The sequence below is a fragment of the Callorhinus ursinus genome, unplaced genomic scaffold, assembly GCF_003265705.2.
Source record: "Callorhinus ursinus isolate GAN/ISIS: 27379988/994484 unplaced genomic scaffold, GSC_fseal_2.0 scaffold13, whole genome shotgun sequence".
In the NCBI taxonomy this organism is placed as follows: domain Eukaryota; kingdom Metazoa; phylum Chordata; class Mammalia; order Carnivora; family Otariidae; genus Callorhinus; species Callorhinus ursinus.
In genome coordinates, this window is record NW_027397075.1 from 34,966,986 (window position 1) to 34,987,275 (window position 20,290).

Sequence of the window (20,290 nt, forward strand, 5' to 3'; positions counted from 1 at the left end):
ACTTTCCTCTTGTGATTGAGTTCTAGTTTCAAAGCATTGTGGTCTGAAAATATGCAGGGAATAATCCCAATCTTTTGGTACCAGTTGAGACCTGATTTGTGACCTAGGATGTGATCTATTCTGGAGAATGTTCCATGGGCACTTGAGAAGAATGAGTATTTTGTTGCTTTGGGATGGAATGTTCTGAATATGTCTGTGAAGTCCATTTGGTCCAGTGAGTCATTTAAAGTCTTTATTTTCTTGTTGATCTTTTGCTTAGATGATCTGTCCTTTTGAGTCAGGGGGGTGTTAAAGTCCCCCACTATTATTGTATTGTTGTCAATGTGTTTCTTTGCTTTTGTTATTAATTGCCTTATATAATTGGCTGCTCCCATGTTAGGGGCATAGATATTTACAATTGTTAGATCTTCTTGTTGGATAATCCCTGTAAGTAGGATATAGTGTCCTTCCTCATCTCTTATTACAGTCTTTGGTTTAAAATTGAATTTGTCCAATATAAGGATTTCCACCCCAGCTTTCTTTTGGTGTCCATAGCATGGTAAATGGTTTTCCACCCCCTCATTTTCAATCTGGGGGTGTCTTTGGGTCTAAAATGAGTCTCTTGCAGATGGCGTATAGATGGGTCCTGTTTTTTAATCCAATCTGATAGCCTGTGTCTTTTCATTGGGGCATTTAGCCCATTCACATTCAGGGTAACTATTGAAAGATACGAATTTGGTGCCATTGTATTGCCTGTAAGGTGACTGTTACTGTATATTGTCTGTGTTCCTTTCTGGTTTATGCTGCTTTTAGGTTCTCTCTTTGCTTAGAGGACCCCTTTCAATATTTCTTGTAGGGCGGGTTTCGTGTTTGCTAATTCCTTTAGTTTTTGTTTGTCCTGGAAGCTTCTGATCTCTCCTTCTATTTTCAATGACAGCCTAGCTGGATATAGTATTCTTGGCTGCATATTTTTCTCATTTAGTGCTCTGAATATATCATGCCAGTCCTTTCTGGCCTGCCAGGTCTCTGTGGATAGGTCTGTTGCCAATCTAATGTTTCTACCATTATACGTTACAGATCTCTTCTCTGAGCTCCTTTCAGGATTCTCTCTTTGTGTCTGAGACTCGTAAGTTTTACTATTAGATGTCGGGGTGTTGACCTATTTTTATTGATTTTGAGAGGGGTTCTCCGTGCCCCCTGGATTTTGATGCCTGTTTCTTTCCCCACATTAGAGAAGTTCTCTGTTATAATTTGCTCCTTCTGCCTCTCTCTCTCTTTCTTCTTCTTCTGGGATCCCAATTATTCTAATGTTGTTTCGTCTTATGGTATCGCTTATCTCTTGAATTCTGCCCTCGTGATCCAGTAGTTGTTTATCTCTCTTTTTCTCAGCTTCTTTATTTTCCATCATTTGATCTTCTATATTGCTGATTCTCTCTTCTGCCTCATTTATCCTAGCAGTTAGTGCCCCCATTTTTGATTGCACCTCATCAATAGCCTTTTTGATTTCGACTTGGTTAGATTTTAGTTCTTTTATTTCTCCAGAAAGGGTTTCTCTAATAACTTCCATGCTTTTTTCAAGCCCATCTAGTATCTTTAAAATCATGATTCTGAACTCTAGGTCTGGCATCGTAGTAATGTCCGTACTGAGTAGGTCCCTGGCAGACGTACTACCTCTTGTTCTTTTTGTTGAGGTTATTTTTTCTATCTTGTCATTTTGTCCAGAGAACAGATGAATGAGAGAATAAAATGCTAACAAGGTAACAACGTCCCCAGAAAATATACTCTAAACAAATCAGAAAAGACCTGAAACCAGGGGAAAGGAAAGGGAAAGAAAGAAAAAAGAAAGAGAAAAAAAAGAAAAAGAAAAAGATAAAAACAAACAAAAACAGAACAAAACAACAAAACAACAAAAAAACAGAATATGATCAAATATGATCAGGCTGGTGCATGGATCAGGGCCACACACTAGATTTGGGGTATATTTAGGTCTGTTAGAAGAAAGTGCCTCCCAGAATTTTAAAGAAAGAAAGACTTATATAAGGGTTGATACAATGAAGGGATGGAATCTGACAGTAAAGATGAAAATTATAAAAAAAAATTTATAAAAGGAATTGATAAGAAGTTGTTTGAAAAAAGGAAGAAGAGGATTTAAAAAAAAAGAAAGAAAAAAAGAAAAAGGGGAGAGAATGTGATCAGGCAGGAGACTAGAACAAAGCCATACACTAGAGATTTCGGGTATATTTTCATCTGTTAGAAGAAACTGTATCTCAAAATTTTAAAGAGAGAACAACTTATATATATATGCCAAAAAATAAGGGTAACTATTATGAAGGCATAGAATATAACTCTAAAAATGAAAAATATTTTTTTTTTAAAAAAAGGAATTGATAAGATGTTGGTTGAAAACGGGAAAAAGAAAAATTCAAAAAAAAAAAAAGACAGTTAAAAAAATTAACTTTGAAAGACTAAAGAATCATGGTAAAAAAGCCATGAATTCTATGTGCAGTATTCCCTTAGTGCTCGAGTTCTGCCGTTCTCATTGATCAGTAAACTTGGTCTTGGCTTGCTGGCTGTTTTTGCGGATCTTCTGGGGGAGGGGCCTGTTGCCTTGTTTCCCAAATGTCTTTGCCGGAGGTGGAATTGCCCCGCCCTTGTCGGTCCGGGCTGAGTATCTCCGGCTTTGGAGGATGAGAGTGAAAATGGCATCCTCCCAATCTCCACCCCAGAATAGGTGAGAACTCGGGGCCCCACTCCTCAGTGAGCACCCAGAGAAAAGCAGTCAGCCACTCCCATCTCCCCGGTCTCCGGCCGCACTCCGTGCTCACCCAGCCTGTGACCGAGTGTTTCTATCTCTGGTGCACGACCCCGTGTGGTCTCCAAACCCAACAGATCCCTGCAGTGCGCTCCTGCGCCGCTCCTCCCGGGGGAGGAAGGGGAGTCTCTCCGGATCTGCCACTTGTTGGGTCCCTGCTGGAGGAGCAGTGGCCCGACTGTCACCGATCACAGTTTATGGCAACCTCAAGCTGAGAGCCCGCACCTCGGCTCCATCTCTGCAGTGGCTTCCTGCTCTGATACGCGGGAGCTCTGTCGCACTCAGGCACCCCCAGTCTTTCTGTGACCCTGAGGGTCCTGAGACCACACTGTTCCATGAGGGTTCCACCCCCCGCTTAGTCACTGGAACGACGTCCCTCAGTGGAGCAGACTTATAAAAGTTCTGATTTTGTGCTCTGCGGCTCTATCACTTGCCAGAAGCAGCTGACGGAGGCCCCCTCCCCTGCAGTCTATCCTCCCGAATATCGCCTCAGATTCACTTCTCTGCACGTCCTACCTTCCAGAAAGTGGTCACTTTTCTGTTCAGAGAGTTATTGCTATTCTTTTCTTCGATCTCCTGTTGAGTTTGTAGGTATTCAGAATGGTTTGATCCCTATCCAGCTGAATTCCTGAGACCAGACGAAATCCAGGTCTCCTACTCCTCCGCCATCTTACTCCGCCCCTGCTTGGTTGTTTTTCAATTCTGTTAAGTGTGATATTGTGACTAGCCCCATATTCTTTATGAAAAAATTCCAAGGGAAAGGGACTATCGCTAAAAATGTGCTATGTGAGAGGCCATTCTGAGTTTCCCTATGTGATGAAACTTATAAGCTCAGGACTTTAGCAGTGATAAGCCAATTGTTCCAAACTAAGAATAACAAATGGTTCTTGTCCATCAGTGACTATCATGAAGGTAACGGAAGGTAAGCCCATGATATCAATACCCCTTTTCTTCCATTCTTTTTCACTTTCCTTCCCACCCTACCCCCCACCTGCCCAATTTCAGAGTTTGAAAGATATGGATGGTAGGTGTAGTTTCCCACATGGTCTCATTATGGTCTTCCGACTGAAACCATTAACAGTGGCATTGACTTTCAACACCTTTGTAAGAAAATAAACCTGCTTAAGTCAGGGGTTAATAACAGAAGAGGATCACTAATTATCCTGCGAATCTTTACCCTGGTATCAAACGTGACCCAAGTCTTTAATGTCTCTGGAACGGCAGCCTCTAAAGACCCCAACTTGTTCCATAACATAATGACAGCAGCACATTAGTGTCCTGGCCATCTGTGAAGAAAGATAAGGGACAGATGAAGAGCAGACAAAGGAGAAGAATGCAAAGAAGAAGGACAAAGTCAAGAGCAGTAAGAAAAGGAGACGAGCCAGAGAAGCGATGCCCCTCGGGCTGAGTTGGCTGGGCTGCTACACCTCTCGCCACGGGAATCATCTGGAATGGAATTCTGAAATGATACAATCCCATAGCCCAGAGTGAGAAACCCATAAGATAAGATGCCCTGCTGGGCCTGAATTCAAGCAGCACAGATGCCAGAAACACCGATTGCTTGCCTGAAGTCTGTGCCTACGGAGGCTTAGCTTAGTGAACAACAAAATGGGAGACAACATAGGCAGGAAAATCTTTTGTCAAGATGTCCAAAGTCCAACTGGGACTGGGGCTATCATTGTGCTTCCTCTATTCAACTCGCTGTCTGCCATGGGGCTGTTTCGTATCATCTCATGGCTTGAGCCATGGCCACAGAGCTATGCAAGGAAATACTTTATAGCAAAATGGCTTAAAATTTCAAGAATCTCTTTTTCAAGTAAGTAGAACCTTCTTGACTTGCAGATTTGGAAGAGAAATTTTCACTTGTGGCCAGAAGAAGGATAACTGAATTTCTATTTCCTCTGCTTGGTGACATTTACTCTCAAAAAAGAAGAGTGCCTCAAAGCATTAATGATCCAGTGATGAGAAATGGAATGGCAGGCTGAACGGAGCACTGGATGGGGGAGCTGGGAGAATAAAGCTGCTATAACCTCTCTGGAGCTCACTTTTCTCAACCTCAAATGATGGGACCAAAAGGTGTCTAAAGACTTCCCATCTGTGATCATGGTATTCCATGACCCAAAACCACACATGACACTTTGGTTCTAGTTACACTCCAAATCAGGTACAGACTGAGTATATTTCTGTATGCCAACTGGATAAGACTCTGTGGAGGTTTTTCAAATCAGACTTTCCTCTTGGAGTCTGGGATGCTTCTAGCTCAGTCCAGCCTGTCAACTTATAGACTAGGGATTGGCAGTATGGACACTCAGGACAGTGACTTCTGGAAACTCTAGTCAGTGGTCCCCAACAGTAAAGAACCATCCACATACAGATGTCTCCAAATGGTTTCCAACAAGTTATCTACCTTGTATGTTTATGTGGACAAGGGTAGTCTCAGTAAGAAAACGTCACCTGATCTCTCTCGGCAGCCCCACCTTATAGAGCGATCCTTTAAACATTAGAAATGCTCACTTCCTTTAAGGCTAGCCACCCACTCCACTTCTCTTTTTCCAGAAGAGCTTTAAGATGGACTAAAATGAACCAACACAGAAAGCAAGAGTGATTAGAGAAAGAAAGAAGGACTCTTGACAGTCCATGGTTTGTTGTCTCTGGGGCTGAGTGGGGGTGGAGCATGCAAAAAAAAAAAAAAAAAAAACAAGGTAGATTTTAAGATCAGACGTGATGGAAAGCAGCAAAGCTTTCTATGGATGCTGCTGGAAGTAGGTCACTCTCTGCTACTCTGTGCTGGCATGAATAGAAATCAAGCAACTACACGAACATTCTATTTACCTAGCCATGGAGATGAAAACATTCCTGTGGCAGAAAAATGCAGCCAAAAGGTTCTGACACAACCAGAGAGATGAGGAAGCATTCAAATGGCTTATGATTTCATCCCAAATGGTTTGCTTGTTCCTACTACAGTGTTTCTCTAGATCTTTTCAAACCTCTGCAAAGAGTTTATCCACATGATACTCATTAAAGTCTCATTTGAAAGGGAAAAAAAAAAAAGCCCAAAGCTCTTTGAAAAAGGCAGGGTTATCTGAGCCACAGATGTACTGGTAAGAAAAATTTTAAATATATCCAGCTCTATTCTCCACTACCACCTGACTGACCTTTGTAAATTGAGATAACAGCACGCATTTAACAAAATCTGACATCAAGTAACATGTGTAATAATATTTAAACTCCGTAATGTTAAAATATGTATTTATGGATCATTTCATACATTGTAATGAGAATAAGTCATTTTGAAGCCTGCAGTTTCATGATTGGAATTCTGATTTGAGCTTTGCAAGTCCTTGGGGGCCACATCCCTGCAGTCTGGCATTGGAAGCAATATGGATGCCTGGGTTTTGGAGAGCCAGGGCACTAGATGGATGCAGGGTGATTGCGAGGATACTGCTTCGCAGACCCAGTGAGAGCTATGCTCCTTCTGAATCCTCTCTCTTGTAATCTTAGTCCTTCATTAACAAAGAGTTTAGTATTTGCTTTAATTCTGATCCCAAACTGTTTCAATGAAGTCCCCTCTATGGCTTTCACCTTATGAAAGGGATGGTAAAGGAAAATGAGAACCACAAAAGATCACCTGGACATGACTTAAAAAGGAGAAAAGCCCACTGCTTGTCCTCAACCGTCTTGATTCATCTCCATTTCTAATTAGTGCTCATCCACTTGTATTTCTGTTCTTATCACCTGTGATTCAACTCAACGAGTAATGATGGACCTATTATGCACTAGCTCTGCTAAGAAGCCCTTCAACATTCACGAGCTACCTTAATCCTCAATGACCATTTAATGGGGGTACTTATATCCCTATTTTACAGACAAGGAATTCTAGAAAAGTCAACCTACTTAACCCAAGTTCACCCAGTTAGTAAATACTAATTAGGGAGGAAAATTCCTAGGACCCTTGGCGTCAAGGCTACTGTTCCTTTCCACTATTTCAATTCCCACTCACTCACTTTGCAAATCTCAACCCCAGGATAATATAAGTAAAGTGCAAATCTCAACCCCAGGATAATACCTGACATCTGATGCACACCAGTCAACATCAATGTCTTCACTGTCCTTGTTAATACTGTTTGTTGTTGTCATTATTAGAATCACTCACGTAAATTCCAGAATTGACTAATAATCCTTGACAGAGTTAAGCAAATGGTACTTTTAAATTACTCTAGCTGCTTAAGAGTTTTTATAAGTCTGGGAACCCAAAGTCCAGGAATCGGCTCAGGTCCATGAGGAACCTGGGCCAAGTCATTCGTGGACATTTCTCTAATGCTTGCTAGCGAATGGAGCACTCTGTAGATATCTCTTATAAAACTCCCACCCACAGACCTCTGCATTAAGATCCAGCCGCGGGGATTCTCGCAGAGGGAGGCTGAGCTACCTGTGCCCATTCGAGGCTGGCACACAAGGCCAGCTCCAGTGAGCTTGCTATCAGGCACGTGGCAAGATACTCCTGAATTCACACAGGCAGGCAGAGGGGCGTGGGAGTGGTGACTGTGGCCAAGGAAGCTGGAAGGACCAAATGGACGTAGTGTTAAACTAACAGTGGGGAACAAAGCTTTCTAGCTCATTCCTACAGACCTGTGAGCTCACCTTGCTGACCATGAGCATTGCCTTCTTGCACATACACGGCTGGGCAGGCGAGGCATCTCTCTAGGGTCTTCTCTCTAAACTATTTCCTCCTTCAGAAGAGGGGGGTCAAGTGACTTCTAAAGCCTCTTTCACTCTAAGATTCCCTGATTTTATTTTCCGTCTTTCTATGATCTACAATTGCCATACTGGGAGATGAACCTTAGGTTCCTACAGAGTGAAGATGAAAAATGGTAACAATCTTCCGTATCTCTGCTGTGTTATCCAGCCTGAGAAAGGAGAGTGGGAGGGAATTCTACAAAGACTCAAGCATGTGAAAAATTCCTTATTATAATCACTGTGTTATAACATGCAAAGCCCTTTCTTATAAAGCCCCCTTCCTTTTCATTCATCAATCCTGTGTGGTAGGTTTTACAGAAATAGAATCAGAAGGCCAAAGAGGGTGAGTGACGATCGCAAGGGTTAGAGCTAATGAGACGGAGATAACAGGGCTCAAATCCAGCCTTCTGACTCCAAGCTCAGTGCTCTTTCTACCAAACGGTGCTGTCTACCAGAGTGATGTTTATTTATACTGAGAAATCATGAACCACTGTGCTTGTATTTCAGCTTAATGAATTAGATATACAGCAAGAGTAAACACTGTCAGGAGTTTGAAGAGTTTGGGTTCACAGACCCAGAAATGAAATTGAGTTATTAACCAATTCTCACTAGTGTGCAAATCACATGGCAATCTGATGTGCTTCCCCTGTGACAGACTCCCTTGGAGGATCAGATCAGCTTCCTCCTCTCTTCCAGTTATGGGTCTAAGGACTCTCTTGACATTGCCTTGGGCCCATTTCTGCAGGCTAATTTGTATAAGTGCTCATTACAATAGGGGTCAAGATGACCTCTAAATGATCTCCCCAAGGAACTGTGGATCTAGTCATCTAGTCCCCAATGATAGCAATTTAAGGGAATATCAGGTCCTTTGATTGTTATAATATGTTGCTGCTTAAACAGGAATAGCAGACCTTGATAGGACCGGTTGCTAACATCTTTCTACTTCTATTCCACTCTTCCTTTATTATAACCCTCTCTTAATTCTAAAGTCCTCCCCTCCTCTACAGGCCTTCTTAGACGAAACACACATTAAGGGGCTGATAGTGAAAAATAAGGAGTCAGGCGTTCTTCATGAAGGACTAATTTTAGAAAACAGGTGAAGTCTGTCCACCATTTTGCATTCATCAGTGGCACCAATCTTCATGCCTACTTTGTTCTTCTGCCCCTTTATGGTGCTGATGACCGCTCTGTGGGGTGTGTCTGAATCTCTGTGCTTTTATTATCATATATACTTCATGGCACCATGCTCTGCATGGCCCTAGTATCCATAAAGTGCTGGATGATATAAAGATCAGGCTAAGTTTGCCAAAAATGAAGTAGGACAATTGTTAAGTATTACTATTTCTCACAACAACCAATATTTAGCTAAACACAGACATGCTCCGTAAGCTACCTGACGGCCTGTAAGGTAGGTACTATTATTATCCCAGGATTGGAAGGGGAGGCCCGGAGAGGCTAGGTCACATGACTTTGGTACCATGACTCCAGAAAAGGAACACACTCTTCCTGAAGCCTCACACTGTCCATTTACCAATTCTAAGGGACAGATCCAGTGAGGGATCATTAGCACCCAAGCCAACAAGTTGACTTCACCTCTTGCCACCAGTGACCAAGTATGGGGCTGTGGTGAGATCAGTCAGGCAGAATCCTTGGTATCATCTGCCATGGCCATGAGAATGGGGAGTGGTCATGCACAAACTGGACCTGACAATCTATCCATGTATTCTCTTCTTTTGACTTGATCAAATCAAGAAGAGGAAGGTACAAATATCAGCGCCCAAATACATATGGTCTTAGAACCCAATTCAGAATAATGGCTAATGCTTATGAAGTATTTACAATAAGAGAGGCACTACCTAAGGGCTTTTGAATATATTGGCTCACTGCATCCTCACAGCTGCTGCATAAAGTGGAGAACAACTACAGGTGAGGGAGCTAAGGCTCAGAAAGGTTAAGCAGCTTCCCTAGCATCATACACTTAGCAAGTGGGAGAGACTGAATTCAAACAAGATGTCTAGCTCCAGAGTCTGGGTTCTGAACCTTCCCTACCCCTTCCTATGGGGATCCTAGTATATACCCTCTGTTATAAGACTAATTTCTAATTCATCTATTTGCTCACTATGTCTGCCTTGCCCCTTTTCTCCTGACTTTTGGCCACAGCCTTGTTACTATGCTTGTATTTTAACTGGCATTACATTTCTTCTGGAGTTTCATTTTTAATTTTCAGCAATGTTCCACCCATATTTCCACTGCAAGATGACCTCCCATGGTTAGTTTTCCTTCTTTGCTGGTCCTGGCATACCATATTAGTATAAAAGATCAGAAATTAACAGGTGGAGGTGGCATTGACATTTCCATTCCCTACTCAGTAGAACTAACCCATTAATTAGAGGCTGTAACTAAAACAATGTTAGGTGAGTTTGGCAAAATGAAAAATAAAATTGCTGGGGTTTCTGCTTCTCATTCTAAAGGAATACAGCTATAAATTTCATAATCAAGCCATTAGATTGAGAACACAGGTGATGGTAGCAGAAATCAGTGGGTTAGGAGACTTAAGTCAGGACACAAAAACCAGAACTTAGGGACACCTGATAGCTTCTTCATCTAGTCCTCATTCTGTGGCCAAAAAGGCACAGAGCTGGAAGGCAATTTTGTGTCAAGACGGTCATATCCTCTTGGACATTGTCTTAAAACTAAGGTCAATCTAGGGGCACCTTGCTGGCTCAGTCGGTAGAACATGGGTCTCTTGATGTCAGAGTTGTAAATTCGAGTCCCACACTGGGTGTAGCGATTACTTAAAAATAAAATCTTAAAAAAAAAAAAAAGCTAAGGTCAATCCCATCTTCTTAGCAGCTATGTCTTTTCATTCATGAAACTTCCAGTATCTTTTTTGTTTGTTTACTAAACCTATATCTTCTGATTGTACCAGGAGTACTTCCTTTATTTACCCTAAGCTCACCCTCCCTGGGTTTCAAATAGAACTTTGAATCCTAGCAGTTGAGTATTTGGTGAACAAGGTCACACATACTTCATGTGATAAATATGGATCAACTTCCTCTCGTAGTGTTCGCCTTTGTTATCAGCAGACTCATTCCTATTTCTTTCATCCATATTTGGCTTTTGTGTCTAGTATGTATCAGGCTTTTTATTCTACCTTCATAAAACTGTACCCACTTCCTCTTGACCTCTGCACCTGCCATTCTTATATTTCCTCTGGGTTCATTAAATGCATTCCCTAGAGTGAAGTATGCAGTATAGCAGAGACAGGAAGGATCCTAGTATCAGAAAACCCTAAGTCTGAGGCAAGATTCCTGCACCTATTACTCTGAAATCTTTATGCCTCAGTTTCTCTTTCAAAAAATGGGAGTAATACAAACATCTACCTATGGGGTGGTTAAAGTGAAAATGCAAATGGAAATGCTTCAAAATACAAGAAATATGAGTTATAGTTATTAATATTAATGTGATCCTTAATGATCAGTGACAAGAACAAATTATCTTATTCCTGGTAAAAAGTTAACATGGCTGTACTTAAGTGTAGAGTACTGTTGGGTTTCCCATGCCCTTTATGATGACATTTTGTTCCCCCATTTAAGCCAGGATAGCATATTGGGTCCATGTTTTCAGCGAAATGACTTTAATGAATTCTAGGTTATTTTTCTGAATCATTAATGATGTGACATACACCCTTTTATTTTATAACTATAACTAGACCCTGTATCTGGGAGAGCATTGCCTTGACATTGATAGTATAGAAATCACTTCCCTCTCTTCTGTCCTCTGACATGGATTCTAATGATCAACTTGCAGACCACCTCCATCAACTTGACTTTTTAGTATATAAAGCCTGGTATCATCTAAATCATGTGTAAAGACTGTCAGTTATACTGCTTTCATAACTGAGGCTCCATCACCAACAAATATGGTGGTAACTGACCATTAAAAAATAGATTTTAAAGGTAGAACCTGGCAAAGCTTTTTGAAAATCTAAGTAGATCCTCTTGATGAGCATGTATGGTACACCCTTATAACAGTGACACTCAGACTTGATTCCCTCTATAGACTCCCAGCGTTACCATGACCCCCACTGCTTGTGCCCACCCCTTACACTCACACTGGATTCAATTCATGTTGAAGTATTTACAGACCTCATCCATCATCATCAACTTCGGTGGTTTGCCCCCCAGAAGGGCTGAATCCTTACAGATGGGGATGGTCTGCCAGTTCAGGTAGAATGAGATATTTTGACACCATTTTCCCCAACTTCATCTCTGAAATTCTTCAGGACTGATGGCTGTTTCTTTTGCTGCATCAGTAACTTAACTATTCTTGTTACCTGGTTTGGGGTATCCTTAGTACAGTTGACCCTTGAACAACATGGGTTAGAAATGCACAGGTGCACTTATATGTGGATTTTTTTTCTATAAGTACAGTAAAGCACTGTAAATGTATTTTTCTTCCTTATGATTTGATTTTCTTAATAACATTTTCTTTTCTCTAGCTTACTTTGTTATAAAAATACAGCCTCTGATACATATAACTTACAAAATGTGTGTTAATCAACTATTTATGTTATCGGTATGTCCTCTAGTCAAGAGTAAGCTATTAGTTGTTTGGGGGGTCAAACAACTGTACAGGGGGTCAGTGCTCCAACCCCCATGTTATTAAAGGGTCAACAGCTCAATATTACTTAATACTTAAATTTCAGGGCGCCTGGGTGGCTCAGTTGGTTAAGCGACTGCCTTCGGCTCAGGTCATGATCCTGGAGTCCCTGGATCGAGTCCCACATCAGGCTTCCTGCTCAGCAGGGAGTCTGCTTCTCCATCTGACCCTCTTCCCTCTCATGCTTTCTATCTCTCATTCTCTTTCTCTCTCAAATAAATAAATAAAATCTTTAAAAAAAAAAAGTAAGACCAAATATATTAAAAAAAATTTCAGAAAGTAATGTTTGTTAAAATTTCACAAATTCAGGACAGCTGGGTGGCTCAGTCAGTTAAGCGTCTGCCTTCGGCTCAGGTCATGATCCCAGAGTCTCAGGACAGAGCCCTGAGTCAGTCTCCCCTCTCAGCAGGGAGTCTGCTTCTCCCCCTGGCCCTCCTCCCTCTTGTGCTCTCTCTCTCTTTCAAATAAACAAATAAAATCTTAAAAAAAAAGAAATTTCACAAATTCTTCAGTAACAACTGAGAAAAGTCATTCTGTCAGTTACTTTTCTCATTTCTCCCCTTCCACAATCATGAAAGAATTTGAGGGTTTTCTGACTGGCACCATTTCTTTATATATTGTGGGGATCTCTTACATGCCTGATGGTTACCAAAATATATAGTTTTGGTCAATTAATTTCTATTTAACACACATTATTTCCTACATAGTCATTTAATAATCTATTAAAGTTTTCCAAATCCTTGTGTGGGTTTTTTTTTTTTTTCCGGTATTTAAAATGTTCCACTGGTACAAAACATACACTAGGTAAATTTGCCCTCTTTGCTAGAGGTTTCCACAATAGTGTAAGGAATAAGTGATATCCCACTTTGGGTTATCTTTGGTTTTGTGGGCAGAGCCGAACCTGAATTTGGTGGGGAAAAAGCTTCTGGTATAAAGATGGCTTTCCTTTTTGTGGGCAGGCCTTTCAATCTTAAGTGAGGGATCCCAAAACTATAATAGAAACCCCTCAGCACATCCACTATCCCCTCAGGAACAAACCAGAAAGCCTACCCTGACTGGCCTCTGCAGTAACACAGATGGAGGGCGCATACAGCCTTTGCCAAGAGGGAGGGCCAATCATTTGGGGAGGGATGGGAGAAGAAAAGATGTTTCCCGTCTAGAGTTTCTAAGATTGTATTACAGATGATAAAACTAAGATGAAGGGACTTTAAAAAGTAGCTGGCTCTGCCTCTTTAATTACCCTGTCTAGAAAGAAAGTCTGTCATCAGGGCTGGAGTCTGGGTCTGTTCAAGAGATTGATTGGAGTAAGACACCTTTTTCGTCCAATCTAGATTGCTTCAGTTTTACTGGAATTGCGGCAGGCCATAAACCTATCAGTGACTCAAGAAAATGGAAGCAATTAAGTCTGCAGGTGTGCATATTTGTCATATTAATGATGGATCTGTGTTAATACAAGTCACAGAAGGCTGCCACATGGCACATTCGTGTCTGTTGGGGGTGACATGACCTCGCGAGGCTGACACGAGGGAGTCCTGCTTCGTGAGGAGAGAGACCTCCCTCACCTGCCCACGCTCCCCCCTCCACCCCGGCACTGGCTTACGATCCTCCCCCCATCACGGCTACAATTCCAATGAAATTATTTCATAGATGCTTAATTTGACTCAGGTGGAGAAAATGCCAGTTACAGATACCCAGTTAGATATGGAAGGAGTATAATTTGCAGGCATAATTTTGGAGTCTGACAGACTGTGCTTGCATATCAACCTCCCTACTTAATACTGGTTTGTCTTTAACAGATTATTTAAGCCCCCAAAATGATTATATCTACTTTATAAAGTTGTTGTAAGCAGGAAATGAAGTAATAAATGTAAAGCTCTTCAGTGTCTTGTAGCTATGGTCACTTTAATGATTTCTCCTTTTCTGACCTTGAAAAAATATTTTTGCTCCTAGAAATGATTCCTCAGAGGCTGGCAGACTACTTCAGGGTGAGGAATAGTATTAGGAAGGTTTATGAAGAGAACAGTAGGCCAGGGCACGAGCCGTTCCTCCTCCCACAGCCCTTTCCTTAGGCACTTCTTCGCACATGAGCCTCTCAGGGTGGGCACCTCACCGAGGGCAGCCTGTCTACAGACGCAGCAGTGACCCACGACATGACCCAGCACAAGATGAGCTAATCAGATTCTTCCTCTTAGGAATCTGAAATAGGGAATATGGAACAAATCAGGCAAAAATCAGCAGAAGCCGAGCTCAGAAGGCTGCACGGTAAATGCACAGATGGGGAGTCTCTGCACCATAAGGGCCACTTCAAGCTGGAGAAATGAGGAAATAGAAAAAACATGAGTAAGCAAAGCTCTGGGGTCGAGAAATGACATGGGGCAGAGAGGGAAACACTAGGCAAGATGGCAGGGGGGTGAGAAGAAGCTGATGCATGGCAGGATAACACAGGGAATACCCCAAAGCCCTCTACAGAGCCCTGAGTGCCGTCCCGTGACCCAGGTCCACTTGCCCTGAGGTCCAACAGGAGCATGAGCCCTGCAAGGTCACTGCCTCCTGCTGACATGTGTGAATCCTCTCGAGGATTTTCCCTGAGGAACTGAGTCCCCGCGCCTTGCAATCACAGGGGTCTATCCACCAAGACGTGGACACCCTTCAGAAGATCCAAAACGCTCATCAAATTCTGAACTCCGACCCCTCACTGGACGACCTTGATCATGACACACGGCACTGGCTTCCTCCGATCCATCTGTCCAGCTTACCACAAACTCTTCCTGCCCCCCCAGGACAACAGGCAAATAAACACATTTCACTCCTTATGAGAGAAGCCATAAACAATGTTTGCTGAGTCAGTGAGAGAGTCAACTAGATCCGGGTTCCTTCAGAATTGTATCTTTTCAAGTCTGGGTATGGCCCTGAAAGTCTCTTTCTAATTTTTTCCCATCTGTAAAATGGGAGTCATGCTAGCACGAAGAACAGTGTCAAACCACAATGTGTTGCCTCTATAAGGTCGTGAAACACACAGGTAGATAATTACGCTGGAAAGGCAATGCATTCTTCTTTATTATAAAAGAAAAGATTTTCCTTTGCCAACCCACATAACTTAACAGTCAGCAATAATGAAAAAGGAAACAAAAAAAAAGCACTGTACATGACAGCTAAAATCAGAGTTTGATAAAATATTCTACTTCTAAAGGGATCCTGTCAAGTAAAAAAAAAAAAAAATCAATTTGAGTAGGGAAAAAAATCTGGTTTGTTTATTAGTTTTGCTCCTAATGCCACCAAATGGACCTCAATCTGAATGGCTTTTGAAATCAAATTTGCCGTTCTCCAATTCTGCAACTTACTCTTTATGCTAATTTGTCTGCACCTGCAGGGACAAAGACACTGGCAGTACTGAACATGAGAGCCAGGAAGAAAAAGCAGCACAAAGATTCAGGAAATTAAACCAGGACTAAATCATATTAGGTGTATAAAGGCTGGACTTTTTATAAAACAAGGAAAGAGTGGATTGAATGTCTGAGAGCGTATTCCGACTGGCAAAATGACAGGCTGTTGGTGAAGAAGCTGGTGTCTTTCCCAGGTCCCAGAAGAACGGTGGCATGGAAGGGTGGGGGATAATCTGTAAGTCCCAGTGTCGGGGCCAAGCTCAGTTTCCCCCAGCCTCGTGCATCTTAATCACAGGGGTTATTATAAGAATGTGTCAAGGAGTTTCATCCTTCAGGAACGTAGCTTCTAGAAGCGGGCATTAATTCTTCCTTCTAATTTAAAAATCTATTTATTTAGGTCTTTATTTTGAAAGAAGTACCATGATTTCAAGGAGAAAACTCAAGTCCCCATTTTCCCATTGTTTCCCACTATCTGTGCCTTCAAACATTTCCCTTCTCCTGCTGACCTACTTCATCAGGCACACTCTCTAAAGGTGGCTGCAGACAGAACGGAGTACCACAGCCACCACGAAACCAAAGGACAGAAGTGCTATGAAGGAGCTCAGAGATACTATCCTCATCTTACAGATGCCCAACCCCTCAACAGCAGAAACTCCACAACCTCTATTTAAACTATAACAAAATTCCGAGAGTTAAATATTTTGCCCAAGGTCACACAGAGCATTAGCTCATAAGACATCCAGAGAGAGCATCTCAGACTGAGGCTCTTTCTGTTATACTGCCTCTAAGGATCCAGAAAAAAATCGAAAGTATAATTTTTATATTCTAAAATGCTTCTACTTTGAATGTTTTCTCTATTGCTCTGTCCAGTGTATTCAATCTTAGACTCTGCACTGTCAACGTTCAAGTTCTGTCAACAGCCGCTAACTGTTGAGGTCCAATGAGTGCCATGAATGTTATGTGTTTAATGCTCAAGGAAAAATATCTATTTCCACCTTGGAGTTATTAGACCTAGGGAAAAAAAAATCAACTTGGCACGTAAAATGTTCAACAGCCACACTCTTAACTGTCCTTCCTCTTCTATCCTAAACATCTCTTCATTCCTCCATTTTTTACCCTATCACCAGGCGTAAAAGAATACAGGCATCACACACCTCAAAAGAGATGTTATATAAAGTGAAATAAAAAGGGAATCAATTTTGGATTCAACAGTTTGATTTTTCACTAGACCAGCTGTCATTTCCTTTAGACCAATACTAATTTCTTATAGAAGTAAGGTCACTTTTATGGTTAGTAATTACAGCAAACACATTTCTGTTACAAATAATACAAACCAACTTAGGAAGTAACTCTTTCTCATTAATTGATTGAGGAAAGTCTGTGTATCCCCTATTTGTGAATACAAGGTGATCGAAAATAAGAGGTTAATTGACTTTCTCGAAATCATGTCATGCAACAGGATTAGTGTTAGGGTTCACAGCGCCTACCTCTTCAGTCCAATTTGTTACTGGAGTCACAGAGGAATGTCTTTCAGTGAAACTTCTTGAGATTTTATGTCCCTAATTCTGTTCTGTTTCCCTAGGGAGGAAGTGTAGTGAAGGGGAAAGAGAATGGACTTTAGAATCAGACAAACGTGGTTAGACTCCCAACTCTGACATTTGCTGGTCATAGGATCCCAGGCAAGTTACATAACCTCAGAGCCTCTGCGTCTTCATTTGTAAAATGTACATAATAATGCACACTTCAAAGGGTGTGTGTGCATTAAATGAGACCACGTGTGAAGTGTGCAGCAGACGCTCAATACATGTATGTATCCTTCCTGTCTGTATTTTTTTTCTTGGACAATTAAAATATAATGAGCCACAAGAGAGATAACAAACCAGAAACTGGAGGCCCTGTCCTCACTTATTTCCAATTAGCTGGTGAGTTCTAATGCTTCGACTTGAAAATACGATAAAAATTGTGTACAGGAAATGCACTGATGGTATCATTGTATTTATTTTTTTAAGATTTTTAAAATTTTTTTAGAGAGCGGGAGAGAGAATCTCAAGCAGACTCCCCACTGAACAGGGAGCCTGATGTGGGGCTTGATCCTAGGACCCTGAGATCATGTGAGATCATGACTGAGCCAAAAATCAAGAGTCAGACACTCAACAGACTGAGCCACTCAGGCACCCGTTTTTTTAATTAATTTATTTAATCTCTACCCCAAGTGTGGGGCTCAAATTCACAATCCCGAGATCAAGAGTTACATGCTCTACTGACTGAGCCAGCCAGCTACCCCCGTTTAAAATGGTACCATTTTAAATGCCTGGGTCTTCTCGCTGGGCAACATGGAGTAGGGAAAACATGAACAGGAAGAAGGAAAACCAAGGATCTCTTGCCTGATTGGGTCAGTAGTAGACAGTGTGAAGTTTCACTCACATCCATTCATTCACTTCTTTTTCTTTTCTTTTTCTTTTTTTAAAGATTTTATTTATTTATTTGAGAGAAAGAGAGAGATAGTGAGAGATAGCATGAGCAGAGTTGGAGAGGCAGAAGCAGGCTCCCCAAGAGCAGGAAGCCCAATGTGGGGCTCTATCCCAGGACCCCAGGATCATGACCTGAGCCGAAGGCAAACGCTTAGCCGACTGAGCCACCCAGGTGCCCCTCATTCACTTCTTTAAAAGTGTTCTCCTGAGTCCTATCTTCACACCAAATACTAAAGGTTAAAAATATGAATGAGCTGGTCCATAAGTTTACATTCTAGAATGGGCAGGGGGAAAAAATTCAACAACTAGGAATGCCATAAAGGGGCTGCCGGAGAGGTATGCACAGGACAGAACTAGGATATAGCTTGTTGTTGTTGTTGTTGTTGTTGCTGTTGTTGTTGTTGTTTTTTAATTTTTTTTTACCATTTTCACATCTTTGACCATCCAACAACATTTAACATTGTGGTTTATTCCTCCCTAAACTTCATTTTAATTGAAGCATAGTTCACATTGTCACGTTAGTTGCAGGTGTACAACATAGTGATCCGACGAGTCCATACGTTGTGTGATGCTCACCACGGTGAGCCGTCTGTTGCCGTGCAACACTATTCCAATACCATTGACTATCCTGCCTAAAATCTGATGTTTTCTTAAAATTTTTATTATGTCAGCAGTATAGCTGACATAGAATATTCAGTTAGTTAAAATTATTAAATAGCAAATTAGTTATAAATTAGTTTCAGGTGTGCGACATAGTGATCCAACAATTACATACATTACAAAATGCTCACCACGGTTAGTGTATTACAGTGTTATTGACTATCTCCCCTATGCTGTACTGTCCGTCCCCATGACTTACTTATTTTATAACTGGGAGTTTGTACCGCTTAATCCCCTTCACTCATTCCGCGCCCTCTCCCCCAACTCTCCTCCCCTTCCACAACCACCAATTTGTTCTCTGGGTTAGGAGTCTGAAGGAGAGTATCAGGGAGGTTTAAAAGAAGAGATGACACTGGAACTATGTTTAAAGATAAAGGTGGTTCTCTGCACAGAGTGCACGTGGCAAAGGGAAGACGCTGACCACGCTGTCAGCTTTCACATGGAGCCACGTAATAACAGAGCAGCCTCCAAGATCCTTGGCTGTACCAAGCTGAAGAGCTCCCTGGAGGCCAAGGTGCAGGGGCCACTGTGTGCCACGCTGAAGGGCTTGAACTTTATCCACTGGCAAAAGGGTCTGATTTGTGCTTTTAAAAAGCTGGCTGTGGAACAGAAAGACCAAGAGAGCTGAGATCAGGAACAGGGAGATCACCAATGGAAAAGTGGAGTGAAGAGGGGTTAGGGGCTTGTACTAAGGACAGAAGAGAGAAAAGGCAGAAACAACAAAAGGGGAGGAATTAAGAGTGAGTCCCTGCTGGGATGCAGGGAGGAGGGGAAGGGAAGGCCTGTGGGTAGCCCTGAAAGGCTAGTGGGAGGCTCACCCACAGAGGACATGCAGGGTGGGAGGAAGTCTGAGTGAGGGAGTGGAGCTTCCCATGTGCGTAGTCTCAATTACCCTTTGCACCTCCAGGCAGGAGTATCCCATAGGTATGTAAATGCAGGCATTAGAAGCACGCAGGGAAACTTCTCTCTGGTCAGGCAGGAGTGATGGTAAGCTGGAGCCCTGGGAATGGATGAGTTCATCTACAAGCTTGCAGTGTGCAAAGGTTTGGGGCCCAGGATGACACTGGGACAACACTGTCCTGTAAGGGCAAGTATTCTCTGGGTCTCAGTTTCCTCTTCTGTCAAGTGAGAGGGATAGGCTTCTGTGCTCTCTCAGGTTACTTTCTCCTCCACAGTGTCTCATTTCATGCTTTTTGTATCTGGCTCAGGCTTTCACTCACAAACAGCTCTTTTCTTTCCTCCACCTTTGTTATTTTTGGAAAAGACTGAAGTTTAAGCTCCTCTGAAGTGGCCCCTTGATCCTTCTGTCATAAGGGCATGCATACGAAGAGTACAGCAGGGAGACTTTCCAGAAGAAGAAAAGGCAGGCGAGAATTAGGGCAGGTCTCAGTTCCAGGACATGGCCCTCCCCGTGCCTTCAAAGACACCACAAGAGCATGGATTTCCCTCCCCCTCCTCCGTTGTTCAGGGGAGGGTTTTGTTTTTTTTTTATGTTATGTTAATCACCATACATTGCATCATTAGTTTTTGATGTAGTGTTCCATGATTCATTGCTTGCATATAACACCCAGTGCTCCATGCAGAAC

General features: G+C 42.1%; 1 protein-coding gene across 2 annotated transcripts in view; it reads right to left on the reverse strand.

Annotated features, from left to right (window-relative positions):
• ASTN1 (astrotactin 1) overlaps positions 1 to 20,290 on the reverse strand; it is a 309,433-nt gene that overhangs the window by 203,089 nt on the left and 86,054 nt on the right. Inside the window, exon 1 of one of the 2 annotated variants that reach the window (XM_073900053.1) lies at positions 17,061 to 17,133. The exons of the other annotated variant lie outside the window; for it this stretch is intronic. The gene's annotated coding sequence lies outside the window, so the exon portion shown is untranslated. Of the gene's footprint in view, positions 1 to 17,060; positions 17,134 to 20,290 lie in introns of those variants that run through there. 2 annotated transcript variants of the gene reach the window in all.